This window comes from Rhinoderma darwinii, chromosome 10 (genome assembly GCF_050947455.1).
Source record: "Rhinoderma darwinii isolate aRhiDar2 chromosome 10, aRhiDar2.hap1, whole genome shotgun sequence".
Lineage (NCBI taxonomy): Eukaryota > Metazoa > Chordata > Amphibia > Anura > Rhinodermatidae > Rhinoderma > Rhinoderma darwinii.
The window spans coordinates 12,453,092-12,474,840 of NC_134696.1; the positions used below are offsets into that span (position 1 = coordinate 12,453,092).

The window sequence follows — 21,749 nt, forward strand, 5'->3', positions numbered from 1 at the left end:
CTGTTGAGACAGAAAGATGGTGAAGCTGTTGCAACGGCCCGTGGACCTGCGGCTGGAGAGACCAGAGGTAGGCCGCAGCGAATTACCTGCCCTCCCTTTTGATTAAGCCCAAGTCCCGTTCTCAGGGCTGCCCGCTCAGCAGGGGAGGCACACAGGTAGGGCCTGGCCTATCTCACCTTCTACATCCTCTGGGGAGGTGGTACCCCCTACCTCACTCAGTGTGTCCAGCATCCCTCCCCATGCTGCACGCCTCCCCCTTCTCACCCGGGCAACGGCCAGAGTGTAGTGCCGCTGGTTGTTTTCAGCCTGGCGGCGCATGGCGCTTCTGCTACCAGCCCGCCGTGCTCCAATGGGGGAGGGGCGGCTCCGGAGGACATGCCGCAGGGGCGCTGCAGTAAGGGCACTCCATGGCTCAGCCCCTATCAGAGGACAAGATATGGAGAGGAAGAAGACCGGAATCAGCCAGGGCTGCAGATTCATCAACAACCGTATCCTTTATTGAGTGTACCGTCCAGTTCTGGAATGCAACAGAGGAGTCCGAGCAGGGATGTGGCTCATGTGTTTGGTTCCAAGGGGGATCGATGTGATGTTGGTCACTCTTCTGCCTTGTACATCTTTTCTGTTTCAGGTTCGGCAAAGGAGTCGTCGAGAAGAGGGAGGAAACGTAGATCTGGAGGTGGGAGCAGGCACGGTCGGCGCAAACATCGCCATGGCAGGGTTGGTCGTTCTCAGAGGCGGAGATCGCCCTCGTCATCTTCTAAGCGACAACCCTCCTCTTCTTGCTGTTTATAAACGGTTCTTGTAGTGCTTTCTCCCTTATGTAAGATGATATTTGGGAGAAAGGTTGGAGGTGGTGGATGTCTTAACACTTGGTCGCCATCTCTAGATCTTCTACAGTTTGGGATGTGATATCTGCTTGGCTGTGGCACGCCATTCCACCTCATTGTATAAAACTGGAAGACGGAGAAAGTAAACTTGTAACTATATGTACAATTCTTCTAATATTTCTAAAACATTTTTAGATGATAATGGAGACAGTAGTGAACATAACAGCAAAACCCAGTGGTAGTAGTCACCATTGTCTGGGCAAGGTCTAAGGAGGCAGAGAGTGGGTAGTGGACTGGTTATTTCCTAGCATTTATGTGGGGATCCCCTTTTAATAGTGTTTGGATTGGATATTGGATATTCTCTACCTGCCATCTATATACATGTGATTTAGGACATACAACACATTGACCTCACCTTTATTTTTATTTTTGTTAGGTCCGACATGGAAGATTAGGGCTGGATCTTGTGTATTTGTGGTTTCGAGTGTGTGGTCAGATGAAACCGTCTCACGTCACCGTCCACGATGGTCCTCTTTATACTCCAGAGTTCTGGTTCTTCTCCCTCTTGGAGATGGTGAAGCTTTTTCAGGTAATTGTTATAGATAAACTCTAAGAAAAGAAACACATATCCACATTATAAACCTCATGATTGCAGGCACGGCCGGCGCAATCATCACCATGGCAGAGGTGGACGTTCTCGGAGGCGGAGATCGCCCTCGTAATCTGCTGAGCGACAACCTTCCTCTTCTTCCTCGGGTCGTCCCGGGTTTGCGCCTCGGCTCGGTGACCAAGCGGGGAGCCGTCCTTGGTTCCGGCGCCGCCAACGGTGAGGATGCGGCTTCGGGAGTGGTGGGGACCCCTACCCTCGGTGAGTCATCATGTGTGGACGCATGGCTTTCAAAATCTTTAATGTCTGGAAATTACTTAGTGTCGTTATTAAAGGCTATGGTGGCCGGTTTGGATAAAAGTGAAGGTGCACCTGTGCTTTCTGTTCCTCCAGGGGAGGTTAAGCCCTCGTCTGTGAGGCAAGCTAACTTAGCCTGCTTGACGTTTAGGGATTCCCTGTTTTATGGTGTGGCTCCTCTCGGCACTCATCTACCTGCTGAGACCAAGGAAAAAATGTAGAAAAATTAGTTCGTGGATATTTGATCTTTGATCTCGGTAGAACAGGTGATGGTGGATAAGGAGCGCACTTTTGAAAAAGGTTCTGATAAAAAGGTTAAGGTTGCTAGAGTGTTTAATAATTGGCTCCAGGGTTTCGCTATCCTGGCGCACGTAGTCTTCCAGAGCCATCCGGAATATGTGCGGAGCTGTTCGTGTACTTCAACACCATTTTTAGTGCCCACAGACTGCACGAAGGTACGACTTGGCGGTGCTACGACGAAGAATTTCGACGCTGTTTGCCTTTGTCGCCCGAGATTGGTTGGGCTTCAAATGCAACGGATATATGGTTGCAATTCATTTTAGCTCAGAGTGGGAAGCAGGTTAGACCCTTTCCCAGTTGGGCCGTGGGTTCCAGAGCAGTTCCAGGGTCAGCGACCACACGCCCTACAGGAGCCTGTTGGCTATATAATGAAGGACATTGCAGGTTCTTTGCAACCTGCAAGTTTCATCATGAATGCTCCATCTGCAGGGGCAAACAACCCGGTAAAAGGGGCCCCCTCCGACATGGCAGAGAACGCCAGTGAGCGTCCGCGAGATGGGGCCATAGTTTGATCGGTACCACAGGAGGCAGAGGCTCTCGCTAATGGTTTTAGTGCGGATTTCTTCATTCCTTTTGAAGCGTCGTCGGTATTGATGTAGGCGGACAACCTCAAATCAGCTAGAGATAACATCGACGTTTTTAGGGAGAAGTTATCAAAAGAAATTGCGTTATTTAGCATGGCTGGCCCCTTTGAGGAGCCTCCATATCTAAACTTGAGGGTCTCCCCTCTTGGCTTAGTCCCCAAGAGAGGTAGCGGAAAGTTTAGGATGGTACACCATCTATCCTTTCCTCGCGGGGCCTCAGTAAATGATGGGATTTCCAAAGACGAGGCGGCGGTGTCATACACTTCGTTTGATGTAGCGGTGCAAGTAGTTCTGAGTGCAGGTACTCGGGAGTTCTTGGCGAAGTCGATATTGAATCTGGATTTCGTTTACTTCTTGTCCATTCGGAGTGTTTTCATTTATTAGGTTAGGATAAAGAGCAAAAAACCACGGCGCCACTTGGTGTGGATCAAAGGAGATGGAGGTGAGAAATAGAGGAGATATATATGCTCACCGTGAGGTTAGGAGAGTTCAACGGAGGGTTCCACGGGATAGCTGCTGCCAGATCCGAGCCGGTTACCGAGGTGACCGCTTTGGTACGAGAGATGCAGGTAAAAACAAATAGGATCTATGTTGGCGCTGCTGCGTAGTGTGGACAAGGTGCAGATCCAGAAGATCAGTTTTGAGTTTTGTAAACTGTTTAATTGCAACGCGTTTCAACGCCGAACTGGCGTTTTTATCAGGCATCTGATGAAAACGCCAGTTCGGCGTTGAAACGCGTTGCAATGAAACAGTTTACAAAACTCAAAACTGATCTTCTGGATCTGCACCTTGTCCACACTACGCAGCAGCGCCAACATAGATCCTATTTGTTTTTACCTGCATCTCTCATTTATTAGGTTGTCATCTGGATGGGCTGTTTTATGTAGAGTTCGAGGGCAGAGCCGCTCTTTACCTTCTGCTGCAGCGTGAAGTAACACCTCATAGTTGCACTCCGTGTGGTGAGATTTTTTCTTTCCTTTTTTTCTTTCCTTACTTCTGTCTCTTTCCTTTCTTTCCAGCATGCCTGATGAGCTCTTACAGCAAGTGACACGGCGGGTGGCAGTCGAAGTCACCACCTGGCTGGAGGACCTGTTAAGACAAAAAGACGGTGAGGCGGCTGTAACAGCCCCAGGACCTGGACCTGCGGCTGGAGATACCAGAGGTAGGCCGCAGCAAATCAACCGCCCTCCCGTTAGGTTAAGCCCAAGTCTTCTTCCCAGGGCTGCCCGCTCTCCCCGTCAGCGTGGGGAGGCACACAGATCAGGCCCGGCCTGTCTCACCTTCAACATCTACGGGGGAGGTGGTTCCCCCTATCCCTCTTAATGTGTCCGGCATCCCTCCCTATGCTGCGCGCCTCCTCCATACTCACCCGGGAAACTGGCAGAGTGTAGTGCTGCCGGTTGTCAGCCGGGCGGCTAATGGCGCTTCCGCTACCCGCCCACCGTGCTCCGATGGAGGTGGGGTGGCTCCAGAGGACATGTAGCCTACCACTAGGCCTGCGCAGCGGAGATGGGCCGCACAGTTGCAATGAGTGCGGCGTACACTGCTGATCCGGTGACCTGTGACACGCCAACGGCCTTTCTCTCACCCGTTTTCAGTTCATGGCAGTTTTAAAGTCTTGCCTGGAGAAGCTGGGTTTGCCGTCAAGGGATTTTGGGACACACTCTTTTCACATAGGTGCGGCTACAGAGGCCGATTCACTGGGTTTGGGCGAGAGAGAGATAAGGCGTTTAGGTCGTTGGAAGTCTAAACTGTTATAAATCTTATGTGAGGCCTGACTTACTTTGCTAGTGGTTTATTTTTAATTTTTCTCCTTTTATGTTTTGGTAGGTTTTGGATTGTTGGGCATTCTTATGTCCATTGGGCCTACAAGCGCGCTCCTTGGCGCCCCCTTGGTGCTGCTTTGGGCCTCAGGAATTGTGACATGCATTGGAGAGGCATTAGGGGATTACGGTGGGTAAAAGTGTTGCCCGAAAATGTAGCCATCACAGTTGTCCCAACGCATGATGACCATCCAATTGCCAGGAGGATCTTTGGAATCAAGGCCTGAAGATCCCCAAAGGCTTCAGCATGGAGCATGATGAACTTATAATGTAGAAACGTCAGACCCAGAGCTAAAAAAGAGAAAATGAGCCAAATAAATCCTGTACCACGTGTAAAACAACCTAATAACATCTATGAAGCGCGGACCAACCACTAAACCCGAAATAAACTGTCAATAATGGACGGGAACATTTATCTGCATCGTATAATCCGGACAATTATTATCAATTGAAATTAACAACTCTTTATTTCGGGTTTTTTCGAAAAATCTGATTACTGCTTCAGGCTGAGATGGGGGCAGGGTGCGACTGATGCCAAGTCTAAGTCATGTCTGACAGTCTGGTTGCTAGGAATACACAAGCTAACAACCACAGTCTTGTCCAGCAATGTGTCCTTAGCAACCAGCCTGCGCCTCTCACTTACATAGTAATCAGATTTTTGTAAAAATAAATGTAGGTTTGACCCCAGAGTAATATAATCAGATATAAGACTTTTTATAATAACCCGCCATCCCCCAGAAGTAAGAGCATATTATAATCACTTCCGTGATATTTACTTACAGACAATCGCCATTCCTACGAATCCTATTCTAAACAGGATATTTTCGGGAAATAAATTTCCCATTTCACTGTAAAACAAAAAGGAAAACGCTCAATATTAAATAATATGGAAACATTTTCAGAATTGTTTCATCTTAATAATCAGCCGTCTGATAATAATTTATAGGACTGAGGGGATGTGTTTCTCTGTCCTTTTGCGGCCCCCTCTGGGTAATGGAAGCCATTTTGTTAATTAGATATTTCCTCCTTATCCCCAATCCATTGATTTTCATAATAGTGAGAAGTTGCCAATGAATCAGCAAATCGCACTCTTGTGTCAATGCACAGAAAGAAAGACCTGCAGCGAGGGCCCAGCCCCCCATCAGAGGACAGGAGCTAGAGAGGAAGACGACCAGTATCAGCCAGGGCTGCGAACTCCTGATCAACCGTATCCTTTATTGACTGTACCGTCTGGTTTCTGGCCTGCAGCAGAAGGGTCCGAGCAGGGATGTGGCGCATGTTTTTGGTGCCAAGGGGGATCAATGTGATGTTGGTCACTCTTCTGCCTTGTCCCTTTTTTCTATTTCAGGTTCGGCAAAGGAATCATCAAGAAGAGGGAGAAAACGCAGATCTGGAGGTGGGCGCAGGCACGGTCGGCACAAGCATCGCCATGGCAGAGGTGGTCGTTCTCAGAGGCGGAGATCACCCTCGTCATCTTCTGAGCAACAACCTTCCTCTTCTTCCTCGCCATCATTATCTGCATCACCCTCCCCGCCAAGGTCGTCGAGCCATTCTGATGATAGACGGATCCACAGGCGGCATCGTATCAATGCCCGGCAGGCAGAAAAAGACCTGGTTGGGTCGTCCCGGGTTTGCGCCTCGGCTCGGGCACCAAGCGTGAAGCAGTCCTTGGTTGTATCGGGGACCCCTATACTCGGTGTGACTGATGCCAAGTCTGAGTCATGTCTGACAGTCTGGTTGCTAGGGATACACTACCTAACAACAACAACAGTCTTGTCCAGCAATGAGTCCCTAGCAACCAGCCTGCATCTCTCATTGACATAGTAATCAGATTTTTTTAAAAATAAATGTAGGTTTGACCCCAGAGTAATATAATCAGATATAAGACTTTTTATAATTACCCACCATCCCCCAGAAGTAGGAACATATTATAATCACTTCCGTGATATTTACTTACAGACAATGGCCATTCCTACGAATCCTATTCTAAACAGGATATTTTCGGGAAAGAAATTTCCCGTTTCACTGTAAAACAAAAAGGAAAACGCTCAATGTTAAATAATATAGAAAAATTGTCAGAATTGTTTAATCTTAATAATGATCAGTCAGATAATAATCTATAGGACTGGGGGGATGAGTTTCTCTGTCGTTTTGCGGCCCATCTGGATAATGGAAGCCATTTTGTTAATTAAATATTTCCCCCTTATTTAAGTAATTACCTTATACATTCCCAAACTATAAAATAAGAGTCTGGTAACTCTCCATCTTACCTGATGTACATCAGTGGGGGGGGCATGGTTGTTGAGAACAGTCAGTGTGTAGCTAGCAGAGAGCCAGGCCACACACCAAAAGGCCAAGAAGATGGGGAAAAATCCAAATCAGTGATTTCCATGATAATGAACAGTCGCAAATGAATCAGCAAATCGCCCTCTTGTGTCAATTCACAGAAAGAAAGACCGGGCTGCTGTCAGGGGAATATTTATAACCTCTCATCGTCTCTCTGACATCATAGATCAGTGATATCATCATGATGGCGACTGTGTCGGGAGATGTTGGGGGAAGGAGGGCCAGGCAAAGGAGACGCCGCAGGATCACTGCAGCGAGGGCGCAGCCCGCTATCAGAGGACAGGAGCTAAAGAGGAAGACGACCGTTATCAGCCAGGGCTGCGAACTCCTGATCAACCGTATCCTTTATTGACTGTATCTTCTGGTTTCTGGCCTGCAGCAGAAGGGTCCGAGCAGGGAAGTGGCGCATGTTTTTGGTGCCAAGGGTGATCAATGTGATGTTGGTCACTCTTCTGCCTTGTTCCTTTCTTCTATTTCAGGTTCGGCAAAGGAATTGTCGAGAAGAGGGAGGAAACGCAGATCTGGAGGTGGGTGCAGGCACGGTCGGCACAAGCATCGCCATGGTAGAGGTGGTCGTTCCCGGACGGGCCCCGTTGCAGGCCGCAATTGCTAATTTGACATTGCCCCGTCCCCAGTTGATCCTTGCACCGCCCCGCCGTCACCAGCAGGCATAAAATTGAACTTGCCCCTTTGGTGTAGTTTACAACTGGTGAGTAGATGATGAACCCATGTGTAGACTGTGTAGTATTAAACAGAGTGGGGTAGGTCAAGATCACTTTTTTCAATTGGAAAGTCATTTTGGGGGATGGGCTCATACTTGATTGGCATGGTGCAATGGAAGTGGATGCTGCTATGTAAGTAAATCATGAGGTGGGGCAGGTTAGGATCTGACTAATGTATTGAGGAGTCGCTGTATTAACGTATTTACTTTTTCTTTAGGTGACGTGAAGAACCCGACCCCTCTACGTGGTGGGAGTAGATTCCAGGCTCCTTCTACCTGTATCTCCTGGGTGCCGGCTGCCCAGTGGGCATAGAATTGAACTTGTCCCTTCGGTGTAGTTTACAACTGGTGAGTAGTCAATTGTCTTATTTATAACGCTGTACTAGATAGGAAGGGGATGATTTATAGATTGTGTTAGGCTCATGTCACGTTTTTTTTTTCTGGCAGTTTTTGAGCAATTTTTTTAGCCAAACACAGGAGTGTATACAAAAGAGACAGATCAGCTTTTTCTTTATACTTTTCCGTCTTTTAAGATCCATTTCTGTGTTTGACTCAAAAAACTGTGACACCAGCCTCAAGGAAATATGCTAAGCGCTCTGTCTATGGGCTGTAACTGCAATACCAGACGCAGCCTGTGGACCGACGTGATGCTGTTTAAAAAAACAACACTTTTTTAGAGTCCTGAACAACCCCTTTAAAAATAGAAATATGCTGCCTAAAGTACATTCACTTTGTAAATGAGACCGCACTGTTGCTGAAACGAAGGTGCAGAAGTCCTCAGCTGAGCGCCTTGCACCTTCGGCTGTGAGCAGCGCTCGTTGTCAGGCTGGAGACGGCTCTCATAGACGTTCCATATAAGCCGTCTCAGCCTGACAGGGAGAGCTGCTCACAGCTGAAGATACAAAGCTCTCAGCTGAATACTTCTGCACCTTCGTTTTAGCGGCGGCGGTCTCAGCACCCAGACCCACTTCAGGTAGGTGTCTATGACATTTCAAAAGTTTGATGAAAGTGCAGTTATTATTTAATGTTAAAACTTGTTTTAAAGCAGAATTTTAATATGTTGGATTTTTAACAAGAATCTGTTGCTGTTAGCAAAGTTTGTACCGCTTTTCTTCCAAAAAAATATATTTTTTTAGTCAGGCAAGCACTGGTTAGCACTGCTGCCCATGCCGTTTCTTGTACCCATCAGAATGAGGCTGCCTTGTCGGGGCAGGTGGGCTCACACAATTTTATCAAATTTGATTAAACTGTGTGCCAAGAACCTCACTGTTATTTGCTTATAAGAAATATTGCAGTAATTAAATGGGTTTTTGAATCTAATCTCATAAATTCATGGTATATCCCCATGATATGCTATAAATGTCTAATAGATGCAGGAACCACTTCTGGGACCTGCACCCACCTCGAGAACGAGGTCCCCTCACACCTGTCAAGTCTTCTAAAGTGGACGGGAGGAACAGAAATAGCCAAGCGGGCTGTTTTCAGCTGTTTGCATAACTCCAATAGAAGTCTATTGGATTAAACAAGTGGCATAGCGAGCTATCCTGTGGATATACCATAAATGTATGAGATAATATATAAGACTACAGAGTTACGAAAACAGTGTAGCTCGCAGTGCTGTCCTGTGGATATGCCATAAATGTATGAAATGAGAAAACATCTTTTATTCTACATATTTTATATATAATGTATATTTTACTTTTGCTCACTGGTGTCTCGGTGACCTCTAGGACAGCATGTTCTTTTTAAGACACCCGGTTTAATCCTGCTAATGTTTCCTGAGAGCGACCGGCCCAGCCAGGATTGAGTGTAATGTTATCTGCATTTCTTTTTACCACTTAGCAAAGACGAACCTACACTCACTGCATGCCACCCACCATCTATGGGTACAGAGCGAAGAATGATTGGCATCCAATGTAAGTCACTGCTTTTAATGTTTAACTTAGTGGACTTTTAATATCTCAAGCACTCTGGCTTCTATTTTGTGGGGGACAGTTTATAATAGGTTGTACTAAGCTTCAAATGCCTAGAAGCATTGCCGTGGGGAACCCTGTGTTAGTTGGGTGGGGGCCCCCATCATAAATAACTGCTCCATACTGCTGGCAGTCTAAGGGTATGTTCACATGGCCTATTTTCAGACGTAATTTGGTCGTTTTACGCCTCGAATTACGCCTGGAAAAACGCCCCTAATACGCCTACAAACATCTGCCCATTGCTTTCAATGGGAATTACGATGTTCTGTTCCCACGAGCCTTTATTTTACGCGTCGCTGTCAAAATATGGCGCGTAAAATGAAGGCTCGTCAAAAGAAGTGCAGGTCATTTCTTGGGACGTTTTTGGAGGCGTTTTTTATTGACTCCATTGAAAAACGGCCGTAAAAAACGCAGCGAAAAACACGAGTTGTTAAAAAAAACGTCTGAAAATCAGGAGCTGTTTTCGCCTGAAAACAGCTCCGTATTTTCAGACGTTTTTGGTCAGTACTTGTGAACATAGCCTTAATCTGGCCCTGGGTAGCATTTATGTTGAAGTTGTGGGGTGCTTGAGATGTCACAAAAGAATTTGTAGTTCGTCGGGCATTGAAGGGTTGGAAAAAGGAACATGTCTCGCGTGACATGCGGCGGCCCGTCGTGTCCTTTGCATTACTTACAAAAATGATAGGCATCTTGTTGGAGGTGTGTGTTGAGGATTATGAGCGGTGTCTGTTTATGACGGCGTTTATTCTGGCCTTTTTCTGTGCTTTCAGGACTAGCGAGTTGGTTTCCTCAGTCGCTTGGGGGGAGATATATGCCGGTAGCTGCTATCTGGGACTTCAAGTCCCGGAGGCCCGCTGAAAAGCAATTTTTAATACACGCCAACTGCCTCTCTCTCACCCGTTTTCAGTTCATGGCAGTTTTCAAGTCCTGCCTGGAGAAGCTGGGTTTGCCGGCAAGTGATTTTGGGACGCACTCTTTTCACATAGGTGCGGCTACAGAGGTCGATTCACTGGGTTTGGGCGAGAGAGAGATAAGGCGTTTAGGTCGTTGGAAGTCTAAACTGTTATAAATCTTATGTGAGGCCTGACTTACTTTGTTAGTGGTTTATTTTTCATTTTCCTCGTTTTATGTTTTGGTAGGTTTTGGATTGTTGGGCATTCTTATGTCCATTGGGCATCCGAGCGCGCTCCTCGGCGCCCCCTTGGTGCTGCTTTGGGCCTCAGGATTTCCGACATGGATTGGAGAGGTATTACGAGATTACGGTGGGTAAAAGGGTTGCCCGAAAATGTAGCCATCACAGCCGTCCCAACGCATGATGACCATCCAATTGCAAGGAGGATATTTTGAACCAAGGCCTGACGATCCCCAAAGGCTTCAGCATGGAGCATGATGTACTTATAATGTAGAAACGTCAGACCCAGAGCTGAAAAAGAGAAAATGAGCCGAATTAATCCTGTACCACGTGTAAAAGCACCTAATAACATCTATGAAGCGCGGACCAAGCGCTAAACCCAACAAGAAACCTTCAATAATGGACGGGAACATTTATCTACATCGTCTAATCCGGACAATTATTATCAATTGAAATTAACAAAACTTTATTTATTTTTTTAGAAAATTCTGATTACTACTGCAGGCTGAGATGGGGGCAGGGTGCGACTGATGCCAAGTCTGAAAATTTTCAGAATTGTTTCATCTTAATTATCAGCAGTCAGATAATAATCTATAGGACTGAGGATATGCGTTTCTCTGTCCTCTTGCGGCCCCTCTGGGTAATGGAAGCCATTTTGTTAATTAGATATTTCCTCCTTATTTAAGTAATTACCTTATACCTTATGGGGGGGGGGGCATGATTGTTGATAACAGTCAGGGTGTAGCTACCAGAGAGCCAGGCCACACACCAAAAGGCCAAGAGGATGGAGAAGAATACCAATCCATTGATCTCCATAATAGTGAGAAGTCGCCAATGAATCAGCAAATCGCACTCAATTCACAGAAAGTAAGACTGCGCAGCTGTCAGGGAAATATTTATAACCCCTCATCATATCTCTGTGACATCATAGCTCCGTGATGTCATCATGATGTCACAGTAAGGTCAGTTCTGCTCTGGAGCTGCCATGGTTTAGTATCTGCTATGAACTTATATCTGCTATGGGCTTCGCAGACCCCAGAACACAAGTCATTGATGTAGTGACATTTTAGCGTCTTTTTTCACAGAGGTCAATGTAAGGTCATCTGTTATACTGTGCTAATAAAAAGTATTTACCCCCCTCCATTCATTTTTCCATGTTGTTTTGGGTGATGGCATTGTATCACAGGGGATTACATTTGGTAAAACAAGACTGACCAATGATGGCATCACCCCCACATAACACAACCTCTAACATTTATATGAAATAACTGAGACCCAGACCAAGATGTGGGGTAAAGTGGGGGTCGGCCACAGCTTTTATTATTAACAATAAATTTGAGGACGTTGTCCGCTGGTTGGATAAACACATTGCAAGATAAACAGGTCACCCTGGGTGCCAGAACATTGCAGGCGCGATGGGCATGTTCCAGTTGTTTCCGGGTGATTTCACGAACGGTAGAGACAAGATCCTCCTAGAACCGCCGCTGTGACGTCTGGAACAGAACAAAATGATCAAAACAGGATGAACATAAAAACTCTGAAACAATTATCAACAAAATGACATTTAAGGCTATGTTCACACGCAAACTCAAAAACGTATGAAAATACGGAGCGGTTTTCAGGCGAAAATAACTCCTGATTTTCAGACTTTTTTTTAACAACTCGCGTTTTTCGCGGCGTTCTTTACGGACGTTTTTGAAGCTGTTTTTCAATGGAGTCAATGAAAAACACCTCCACAAACGTCCCAAGAAATGACCTGCACTTCTTTTGACGAGCCGTCATTTTACGCGCCGTATTTTGACAGCGACGCGTAAAATAAAGGCTTGTGGGAACAGAACATCGTAATTCCCATTGAAAGCAATGGGCAGATGTTTGTAGACGTATTATGGGTGTTTTTTAATGCGTAATTCGAGGCGTAAAACTCCCGAATTACGTCTGAAACCACTGCGTGTGAACATACCCTAACTCCTTAACAAGATGCCACATACATGTACGTGGCAGTCATTAAGGGAAAGTATGGAGCGGGATCACGGGCTGAGCTCGCTCCATACTTAGCGGGTATTCGCTGTGTAATATGGCCAACACCTCACTGCAACGGACAGAATCAAAAATCACTTTGAGTCTTCCCGTTTAACCCCTTAGATGCCACAGTCAATCACGACCACAGCATCTAAAGCATTAGAATGAGAGGGGTGACCCCCACCGACGTGCCCTTGTGCCCCCACGATGCTATAGCGGGATGCCGATGGTTATCATGGCAGCCTGGGGGCCTAATGAAGGGTCTGCCATCTTTGTTCTCCGGCAGGGCTTCATAGGTGGCTGTAAAAATCATGATATACTGCAATACTTTAGTATTGCAGTGGATCGTGTGAGCAATCCAATAATCGCTGGTTCAATTCCACTAGGGGGACTTCTAAACTGAATTGTAAAAAGTAAAATAAAGTTTTTTGCAAATATCCCCAAAAATAATATTTACATTTCTAAAAAATTCCCTCTTCCCATTTTTTCTGTAGAGTAATGTTAAACAACATATAAGTTAGAACAACTGATATCGCCGCGTTTGCAAAAGTCCGAACTATTACAATCTGATGTTATCTAACCCACTCGCTGAACACCGTAAAAAAAAACAATAAAAATGTTTAAAACACCCAAATTGCTGTTTTTTGGTCACGTTAGTTTCCCCAAAAAATAGAATAAAAACTAGTCAAAAAGTCGCACCCCAAAATGGTAACAACAAAAGCTCGCCTCGCAAAAAATAAGCCCTCACATCGCTCAATCAACGGAAACATAAAAAAGTTACGTCTCTCAGATTTTGGCAAAGCAAAACTAATTTTTTTAACAAATAGTTTTACAAAGTGGTAAAACATGAAAAAATATAAATTCGATATCACCGTAATCGTATTAATCCGTAGAATAAAGTGAACATGTAGTTATTACCGCACGATAGACGCCGTAAAAACGAAATCCCTCAGAAAATGGCGCGTTTGTTTTTTGTTTTTTTTGCTAATTTCACCCCACAAATAGTAATAAACTAAAATAAAAAAACTAAATTGGTCGTGTCATTAAGGAGTCAAATCAAGAGAGGGAGTGGGGGAGGGAAAGACGCCAAGCTGCAGGGCCCAAAGAGGACGAAGGGCATTACTATCTTATAGGGAGCTCTATAGCCCCCCTACCATGTGATCACTGGCCAATCCCTGTAGATCAGGATGATGTGATGCCACCCCCCATTTACTGAAAAGCTCTATACAGTGATCTGAATGTACTATAATTATTAACCCCTTGATGTCGCAACCAATTTTGTCGGTTAAGGTGCAAATAATTTTTTCCGCTTTTGTCTCCCTTCATTGTGACCATTTTGCAGTACATTTAAATTAGCATTTAAAGGAGCACTCCACTTTATTGTTTTATTGCACCCTCCATTTGTACATTGGTATTTCACTGGAGTGCTGTGTGTAGAAATACTTACCGATCCCCGAATCCTGTCGTATTTCGGGTCCATTCTGACCTGGTCTAGAATCACTGCTGTTCAGAATTCCTGGAAGTCAATGCACTATGGAGCCTCGTTCTGGCCTCGTTATGGCCTCGTTCTGGCCTCGTCCTGGCCTCGTTCTGGCCTCGTTCTGGCCTCGTTCTGGCCTCGTTCTGGCCCCGTTCTGGCCTTGTTCTGGCCTCGTTCTGGCTTCCATAGGAATGCATTTAGAGCCTGAGTTCCGGTTGATTCAAAAGCACAGTAACTTCAGACAAGTCTGGGGGAAGGTCACGTGAGCGGCGTTGGACCCGAAAAAGACAAGATGCGGGGATCGGTAAGTATTTTGCTCACAGCACCCCACTGAAACACCAATGTACAAAAGGAGGGTGCAATAAAAAAATAAAGTGGAGTGCTCCAATAATTTATCTTTCTTTTTATTGTTTTTTGAAGTTTTTTATGCCCTTCATCATTCACCATAAATAAGATGTTATTGTTCGCGTCAGAAAACTGTTATTGGAGTCAGTAGCTGTCACTATTATTGGGGTCAGTAGCTGTCACTATTATTGGGGTCAGTAGCTGTCACTGTTATTGGGGTCAGTAACTGTCTCTATTATTGGGGTCAGTAGCTGTCACTATTATTGGGGTCAGTAGCTGTCACTGTTATTGGGGTCAGTAGCTGTCACTATTATTGGAGTCAGTAGCTGTCACTATTATTGGGGACAGTAGCTGTCGCTATTATTGGGGTCAGTAGCTGTCACTGTTATTGGGGTCAGTAGCTGTCACTATTATTGGGATCAGTAGCTGTCACTTATTGGGGTCAGTAGCTGTCACTATTATTGTGGTCAGTAGCTGTCACTGTTATTGGGGTCAGTAGCTGTCACTATTATTGGGGTCAGTAGCTGTCAGTATTATTGGGGTCAGTAGCTGTCACTATTATTGGGGGTAGTAGCTGTCACTATTATTGGGGGTAGTAGCTGTCACTATTATTGGGGTCAGTAGCTGTCTATTATTGGAGTCAGTAGCTGTCACTATTATTGGGGTCAGTAGCTGTCACTATTATTGGGGTCAGTAGCTGTCACTATTATTGTGGTCAGTAGCTGTCACTATTATTGGGGTCAGTAGCTGTCACTATTATTGGGGTCAGTAGCTGTCACTATTATTGGGGTCAGTAGCTGTCACTATTATTTGGGTCAGTAGCTGTCACTATTATTGGGGTCAGTAGCTGTCACTATTATTGGGGTCAGTAGCTGTCACTGTTATTGGGGTCAGTAGCTGTCACTATTATTGGGGTCAGTAGCTGTCACTATTATTAGGGTCAGTAGCTGTCACTATTATTGGGGTCAGTAGCTGTCGCTATTATTGGGGTCAGTAGCTGTCGCTATTATTGGGGTCAGTAGCTGTCACTATTATTGGGGTCACTAGCTGTCACTATTATTGGGGTCAGTAGCTGTCACTATTATTGGGGGCAGTAGCAGTCACTATTATTGGGGTCAGTAGCTGTCACTATTATTGTGGTTAGTAGCTGTCACTGTTATTGGGGTCAGTAGCTGTCACTATTATTGGGGTCAGTAGCTGTCACTGTTATTGGGGTCAGTAGCTGTCACTATTATTGGGGTCAGTAGCTGTCACTATTATTGGGGTCAGTAGCTGTCACTATTACTGGGGTCAGTAGCTGTCACTATTATTGGGGTCAGTAGCTGTCACTGTTATTGGGGTCAGTAGCTGTCACTATTATTGGGGTCAGTAGCTGTCACTATTATTGGGGTCAGTAGCTGTCACTATTACTGGGGTCAGTAGCTGTCACTATTATTGGGGTCAGTAGCTGTCACTATTATTGTGGTCAGTAGCTGTCACTATTATTGGGTTCAGTAGCTGTCACTATTATTGGGGTCAGTAGCTGTCACTATAATGGTGGCAGTAGCTGTTGCCTCTAGAGGATCTGGCTGTTACTGCATGGTGGGCTGTGGTTGTCACTTATCAGACCCTCCAATCTACCTACCAACTCTCATCTCTTGAATTGGTTGCTATGGTTACTTATGGGAAGATGTGGAGTCGAAAAATGAGCAGGTATAAAGCATGGAAACATTGCCCATAGCAACAAATCAGATCACTTCTTTCATTTTCAAACCTGTCTTAGAAAAATAAAACCAGGAATCTGATTGGTTGCTATGGACAACGCCTCCATGTCTTTTCTATACTCTTTCTCTATAAAGCAGGGGCCCTTTAGGTAAGGGGGGGGGGGCACTAGCTCTTTGAATGAGACAATGGAAAAGCGTAAAAAATGGCATGGTCATTAAGGTCTAAAATAGGCTGGTCATTAAGGGGTTAAATGATATAAAATCTGTGGGAGTGCCCCGGGTATACCCATCACTTCAGGGTGTATGAGGGAAACAACTCTAAACTTGATCCCCTGAACGCCCCCCTTCCTAGGAGTCAGTGCTGGAATATTACAACATCTGCAGCTGAATGCTGGAGGAACTATCTCTCACTGACAGTAGATGGCGCTGTGGTAACTATTAGTTGTTATCCCTGTGCAGCTCCTCTGGTGATGATGTGTTATCTCTGGTATTCTCCATCTTGATGTTGTTACTGATGTCGGTTGCTGTCTGTCCCAGTCTTATTCTCCCACAATGTCTGACTGCTGCTGAAAGCTGCAAATACTGCAACAGGTTCTGGGCCCAGACGAGGAGCAGAACAGCTCAGTGACCCGACTGATAGCAGGAATCACCCCGAGGTCTCACCTCCTGAATACAGGAGACATATAAAGGAAGATGGCGGCAGCTCAGAGCTGACACTGACAGCGGCCAAACTGAGCCCTGACAATCACCAGCAATGGAAGGTTAAAGTGGAAATGTCACTCCAGAGAGGACGTGTGGGGGCCATTACTACAGGGACCAGAGATCAATTATCAGGACTGGGACCAGATAAATAGACAGGGACCACCATAAGGTTATTATACTGTATACCCCTAGATTGCCCACTGCCCGAGATCCTGGTTAGGTAGCAATGACACCTCTCATTTAGAATTTGGTAGGTAGGTAGGGTATCCCCACTTTTAAATACAGCAGCGTCACTGGTGGACGCTCCGCTCCTATTGTTCAGTTGAAATATTAAAAAAAACAACAACGGTCATCAGACCTGTCATCGCCTGTCATCAGACCCGTCATCACCTGTCATCAGACCTGTCATCGCACCTGTCATTGCCTGTCATCGTCTGTCATCAGACCTGTCATCAGTCCTGTCATCAGACCTGTCATCGCCTGTCATCAGACCTGTCATCGCCTGTCATCAGACCTGTCATCAGACCTGTCATCGCCTGTCAGAAACTGACTCTGAACCCCCCGTCAGCGTGGATGAGTCTCAGGTCCTGCTATGCCCAGATTATCACGGGTAGCTGCAGATAATTATAGCCCCAAGTGCCTGATTTTACAGCCTCCTCAGATATAAATTTGATGCCACAGGTTCGAGGCCAGTGATTCGAGCAACGTATCCACATCAGACATGACAGCGCTGCAAAAGCTGCACGACAGTTCCAGTCTGAACAGCAGCTTATTTCTGCTGAGGAAACGGTATAAAATGAGACACAACATAGAAAAAGATCTGCAGGAGCTTCACAATGCAATGCTTGGGGGGGGGGGGGGGGGGCACAACTGAGGTCAGTCAGGGAGGACATTAACCCCTTCCCACGTTTTGCCGTAGCCATTCGCCAAATGCGTGGCACCGACTCAGCAGCTGACATCTGACTGTAATGGCGAGGACCGAAATTAGCTTAGATCCCCGCCATTAACTCTTTTAATGCAGCGGTCAAAAGCGATTGCTGCGTTTAAGGTGTTTGCAGCTCATCAGAACCCCAGCTATGAAATTGCCTAATACTGGCCTCCTGGTCTACCCTGCATGGAAGCCATCCAGGACCCGCTCTAATCGGCTTGCTGTCACTGAATGACTGACAGATCTAATACATTGCACTATATAGGTAGTGCAATGTATTAGAGAAAAAAAAAATCTGACAGTTGGACCTTCTAGTCTCCTGGTGGGACTTAAAAAAATGTGTAAAAAAAAAAAGTTTTAAAACATAATAAAAGTTTCAAGTAATAAAATAAAATACAATCGCCCTGTTCCCTTATCAAGTCTTTTATTATTGAAAAATAATAATAAACCATACGTATTTGGTGTCGCCGCGTCCGTGACGGCCTGAACTATAAAAATATGTCATTTATTCCACACGGTGAACAACGTAATAATCTATACCAGAATTCCAGTTTTTTGGTCACTTTTCCCTATAAATATTGGAATAAAAAGTGATCAAAAAGTTGCACGTATCCAAAAATGGTGCCAATATAAACTATAGCTCGTCCTGCCAAGAACAAGCCCTCACACAGCTCCGCCGATGAAAAAGTTACAACGTTCTCACAACTTGGCGACAGAAAAAATACATTCTTTTTACATAAGTAATTTTATTGTGCAAAACGTTGTAAAACATAAAAAGGGCCATAAATTAGGTATCGCCGGAATCGGACTGACCGCAGAATAAAGGTAACATGTCATTTATAACGCGTGGTGAACGCTGTATAAAAAAACTAAAAAATTGCCAGAATTGCTGTTTTTTTGTGGTACCAAAACAGTGGAAACCCCCCAAAAGTGAACCCATTTGGGAAACTACGCCCCTCGAGGAATTTATTTAGGGGTATAGTAAGCATCTTGACCTAACAGTTTTTTTGCAGGAATTTTTGGAATTAGGCCATAGGTTTAGCTAATTTTTTTTTCATTTCCACGAGGACTAAAGGAGAAAAAGCATTTGTAAAGCAATTTCTCTCTAATAAAACAGTACCCCACATGTGGAAATAAATGGCTGTTTGGACACACGGCAGGGTTTAGAAGGGAAAGAGCGCCATTTGGCTTTTGGAACTCAAATTTAGCAGGAATGTTTTGCGGAGGCCATGTCACATTTGTAAAGCCGCTGAGGGGACAAAACAGTGGAAACCCCCAACAAGTGTCCTCAGTTTGGAAACTACACCCCTTAAGGAAATTATCTAGCGGTATAGTGAGCATTTTGACCCCACAGGTGTTTTATAGAAATTATTGGAAGTAGGCCGTGAAAATGAAAATCGACAGAAGGAGAAAAAGCACCACAACTTTTGTAAAGCAATTTCTGCCGAGTAAAACAATACCTGATATGTGGTCATAAACTGCTGTTTGGACACAGGGTAGGGCTCAGAAGGGAAGGAGCACCATTTGGAATGGTTTCTGGGCGCCATGTCACGTTTGCTGAGCCCCTGTAGTACAGTGGAAACACCCCAAAAGTGACTCCATTTGGGAAACTGCAACCTGAGGAATCATCTAGGGGTATACTGAGAATTTTGATCCCAAAGGTTTTTTGCTGAATTAATTAGAATTAACTCCTTAACGCCGAAGGACGGATATATCCGTCCTCTGCAGCTGTTAGTTCGCGCAGGAGGACGGATATATCCGTCCTGCACTTAAACTGTCACCGTGTGTGTTTACACGGTGACAAGTCCTCGGCAACAGCTGTCATAGACAGCTGAGTGTCACAGGGAGCCGTCGAGGGACCAGTGACAGTGGTCCCCGAACAACGATCGCTGTGATTGGTCAGTCAAATCTGACAGACCAATCGCAGCATGCAAAGGCTGTGAGGCAGGGCAAACAGCTCCGTTCTCCTCATTCCTGTCAGATCGTTGAGGAGAACGGAGCTGTGTGCTTTGGTCTCCTGTCAAAAGTTAAAAAAAGACATCCTGATCACCCCCTGTACCCCAGTACCCCATTCACCCCCTCCCCCCACCTTTGTTCTATTATAATTTAAATATATATATATATATATATATATATATATATATATATATATAAAAAATATATATATATAAAAATAAACATACAGTGCGTGTGTATATATATATATATATATATATATATAGTTTCGCGTTTAGTTAGCGTTAGGCATTAGGTAGCGTAAGTTAGGTGTAGGGCGTTAGTTAGGGGGGCAATTAGTTAGACATAGTTAGTTAGGGCAAGCGTTAGGGAACATTTATCAGCGTTAGGTTTATACGGTTAGTGTAGTAGGGACGTTTTAGCGTTTTATCCATATAAAAAAAAAAAATACCAAAAAAAAAATATAGTGTAGAATTTAGTCGCGGTTTAGTAGAGTTCATTATCGTTACTTAGTTGTTAGGCATAGGGCATTAGGTAGCGTAAGTTAGGTGTAGGGCATTAGTTAGGGTGGCAATTAGTTAGAAATAGTTAGTTAGGGCTAGCGTTAGGGAACATTTATCAGCGTTAGGTTTATACGGTTAGTGTAGTAGGGACGTTTTAGTTTTTTATCTATATAAAAAAAAAAAATACAAAAAAAAAATATAGTGTAGAATTTAGTTGGGGTTTAGTAGGGTACATTATCGTTACTTAGTGTTAGGCATAGGGCGTTAGTTAGGGGGGCAATTAGTTAGAAATAGTTAGTTAGGGCTAGCGTTAGTTTTATACTAATAAAATGGCTCAGCGTCTGTATTCGGCAGAAGAGGCCTACGCCATGATCTGCTCGGATACAGAAAGCGCAAGTGAGACTGATGAGCAATTTTTAATTTTGTCATCATCCACTAGCTCTAGTGATGAGGAGCCCCAGCCAAGGCGCCGCAGGCACGATTGTCCGCCTAGCACTAGTGCCATTGACCCGGATTGGGTGCCCACAGAGTCATACACCCTGTGTGTTCCAGAATTTAGTTCTGTTACGGGCATCCACATCAGCACTGAGGGGTTTAGGGAGGAGGACTTTTTCAAAGTCTTCTTTTCGGAGGAGTTATTACTCCTGATGGTTGAGCAAACCAATTTATATGCTGCTCAATTTATTGCCAGTCACCCCACATCTTATTACGCCAAAAATAGCGTGTGGCGCCCGGTAGCTGTGGCAGACATTTTGAAATTTTGGGGCCTCCTATTAAATATGGGTTTAGTTAAGAAACCCACGATTAGGTCCTATTGGACATCTGATGTCCTGTACGACACCCCTATGTACAGAGAGGTAATGACGAAGCAGCGCTTTGAGAACATACTGCGCTTCCTTCATTTTGTTGACAACACGCTTTGCCCACCCCGCAGTGACCCCAGCCATGACCGGCTTTTTAAGATTAGGCCACTAATAAATTTTTTAAATGGGAAGTTTGCGGAGACATATACCCCCGGAAAAAATATTGCCGTGGATGAGTCTCTGGTCCTTTTCAAAGGCCGCCTACAATTCAGGCAATATTTGCCAAATAAGAGGGCCCGATTTGGGTTAAAAATTTATAAATTGTGCGAAAGTGACTCGGGTTACACCCATAAATTCAGAGTGTACGAAGGGAAAGACTCCCAAATTGTCCCTGCAGAATGCCCCCCTTCACTCAACAGCAGTGGAAAAATTGTCTGGGACCTTTTGCACCCTCTTTTGGATAAGGGGTACAATTTGTATGTGGATAATTTCTACACTAGCGTACCGCTCTTCAGGTGCCTGTCTGCAAAAAAAAACAGTGGCCTGTGGCACCATACGTAGAAATCAAAAAGGCCTGCCAAAGTCCCTAATAAACCAAAAATTAAAACCTGGGGAAATCAGGGGACTTTGCAATGAGGACTTGCTGCTTGTCAAATTCCGTGACAAGAGGGATGTCCTGATGCTCACATCCATTCACCCG

The 21,749-nt window shown here is 45.1% G+C and overlaps 2 long non-coding RNA genes across 2 annotated transcripts; both read left to right on the plus strand.

Moving 5' to 3' along the window:
- Positions 1-1,402: 1,402 nt before the first annotated feature.
- On the plus strand, positions 1,403-5,885 carry LOC142662435 (uncharacterized). The gene is made up of 3 exons (XR_012850951.1): positions 1,403-1,695; positions 3,635-3,777; positions 4,446-5,885. It is a non-coding gene; the product is annotated as an uncharacterized LOC142662435 (long non-coding RNA).
- Positions 5,886-6,327: 442 nt separating this feature from the next.
- On the plus strand, positions 6,328-11,686 carry LOC142662436 (uncharacterized). Its single transcript, XR_012850952.1, has 4 exons — positions 6,328-7,493; positions 7,724-7,853; positions 9,348-9,421; positions 10,618-11,686. It is a non-coding gene; the product is annotated as an uncharacterized LOC142662436 (long non-coding RNA).
- Positions 11,687-21,749: the final 10,063 nt, after the last annotated feature.